At 44.8% G+C, this 2,610-nt stretch overlaps 1 pseudogene; it reads left to right on the top strand.

The window, feature by feature from the left end:
• The first annotated feature begins 1,026 nt into the window (after positions 1–1,026).
• On the top strand, positions 1,027–1,144 carry LOC145056294 (5S ribosomal RNA; annotated as a pseudogene).
• Positions 1,145–2,610: the final 1,466 nt, after the last annotated feature.

Genomic DNA, 2,610 nt, shown 5'->3' with positions numbered 1-2,610 from the left:
TGCCCGTTGTATAAACCCGGTCACGAGGTGACTTTGTGTCTATTCCTTAGGATGAATCCTTAGGAAGGAGTCATAGTTGATTCTTAGGGTAAACCCTTAAGAAATAAATAAAATAATGGGGTTTGGGGTAGTTAGGTTGATTGATTGATGTATAAACATAATAAATTTATGTATTGTGGGTTGAAAACCCTATATGCTCATCAGGCTTCCAAGCCTGACCCACTCAACTGTTTATATTACAGGTAGAGGACCCCGAGCATAGTCGGATAATGATGATGAGTGAATTTTGGATTATAGGCCAGTAGTTACAAATAATTGTAGTAAGGCTTATAATGTCTTGTCTATGCTTTTGATCTGTATTGGAACATGACATCCCGAGGTTTTGATATAAAAAGAAATGATATATTTCTTAAAGAAAGGTTTTGACAAACTTTTATCATATTTTGTTTTGGGGACCAACTCCGCAACATCTTTTATAAAGATTTCTCTGATTTGATTTTTAAAAAGCATAAATTAAATCGGTCTTTTCTGGCCGAGAAATTTGGGGATGTCACAGTTGCCCGATTATCATCAAATCATGTGAGTGTATAGTCACTTTCATTTTACACATAGATATGAAGTATTTACCTTATAATACGTGCTATGTGTAAATATATTAATTATTTATTTGAGGTGATTGTTGTGTTGATGTTTTATACAAGTTTTAAACTGTATAAGTATTTTTATCTACAAATATGTTGGGTAGAACATGGGTAGATTGTGATGTGTGATAAAATAAAATTGATGAGAGGCCTCGATGTGTTTTGAGATCCAGTCATCTAGCGGAGTTTGGATGACGACCACGGACTTTCTAGACAGTCCAGTGGGAAACATTAGCAGGTCCGCAACCTGTAGGTGTTAATGAACTAAGAGTGTTCGTTCGTTGTACTCCATCCCCCTCATGGTTGTGGGTTAGATCTGATCCCACATTGGTTGGGAAGGAGAACTAAGCATTCCTTATAAGGGGTGTGGATACCTTCCCTATCACAACGCGTTTTAAAGCCGTGAGGGCAGCAGATCCCATAAGAACTCTGCAGTTAAGCGTGCTCGGGCGGGAGTAGTACCAGGATGGGTGACCCCCTGGGAAGTCCTCGTGTCGAGTGGCCCGAAGCGGACAATATTGTGATACGTGCCAGAGGGGGATGTTACAAATGGTATCAGAGCCAGGGCACGGGTCGATGTGTTCGACAGGGACGTCGAACCCTATAATGGGGGGTGAAAGTGGGTTAGATCTGATCCCACATCGGTTGGGAAGGAGAACTAAGCATTCCTTATAAGGGGTGTGGATACCTTCCCTATCACAACGCGTTTTAAAGCCATGAGGGCAGCAGATCCCATAAGAACTCTGCAGTTAAGCGTACTCGGGCGGGAGTAGTACCAGGATGGGTGACCCCCTGGGAAGTCCTCGTGCCGAGTGGCCCGAAGCGGACAATATTGTGATACGTGCCAGAGGGGGATGTTACAAATGGTATCAGAGCCAGGGCACGGGTCGATGTGTTCGACAGGGACGTCGAACCCTATAATGGGGGGTGAAAGTGGGTTAGATCTGATCCCACATCGGTTGGGAAGGAGAACTAAGCATTCCTTATAAGGGGTGTGGATACCTTCCCTATCACAACGCATTTTAAAGCCATGAGGGCAGCAGATCCCATAAGAACTCTGCAGTTAAGCGTACTCGGGCGGGAGTAGTACCAGGATGGGTGACCCCCTGGGAAGTCCTCGTGCCGAGTGGCCCGAAGCGGAAAATATTGTGATACGTGCCAGAGGGGGATGTTACAAATGGTATCAGAGCCAGGGCACGGGTCGATGTGTTCGACAGGGACGTCGAACCCTATAATGGGGGGTGAAAGTGGGTTAGATCTGATCCCACATCGGTTGGGAAGGAGAACTAAGCATTCCTTATAAGGGGTGTGGATACCTTCCCTATCACAACGCGTTTTAAAGCCATGAGGGCAGCAGATCCCATAAGAACTCTGCAGTTAAGCGTACTCGGGCGGGAGTAGTACCAGGATGGGTGACCCCCTGGGAAGTCCTCGTGCCGAGTGGCCCGAAGCGGACAATATTGTGATACGTGCCAGAGGGGGATGTTACATCATCGAACTTCACTTCCTTAGAGTGGGTCTCTCCGAAGAACTCCCCGACAACACCCTCGACAATTTGACCCAACTCACCACTCTCTTTCTCCGTTACAACGCCCTCTTCGGTCCACTCCCTACATACATCTTCTCACTAGTTAACCTCTGTAATATCTACCTCCAAGACAATCTGTTTTCAGGCCCGATTCCAAATTCGTTTTCCCCTCTCATGAATCTCGTTAGGGTTAGCTTCAAGAATTGGATTGCGATTCCAGATTTAATCCTAATCTAGTTTCCAATTCCAATTCCACATCCTGATAGGCTACACAATTCCAGGCCAAGACATCAACATAATATATGAATTAATGAGCTACAACGAAGACGGACATCAATATCACCTCCAAAGGAAAGAAATAAATTCTCTTGAGGTATTCCTTTCCCATTTCGTCGTCAGCTTCGGTGATATTTCTTTCTGATTAAACGATAGAGTGAGTGG

This window comes from Lactuca serriola, chromosome 5 (assembly GCF_051521515.1).
Source record: "Lactuca serriola cultivar US96UC23 chromosome 5, Lser_US96UC23_V15, whole genome shotgun sequence".
NCBI lineage: Eukaryota > Viridiplantae > Streptophyta > Magnoliopsida > Asterales > Asteraceae > Lactuca > Lactuca serriola.
The sequence above is the reverse complement of the archived record's forward strand: the minus strand, read 5'-3'. Positions and strand labels throughout refer to the sequence as shown.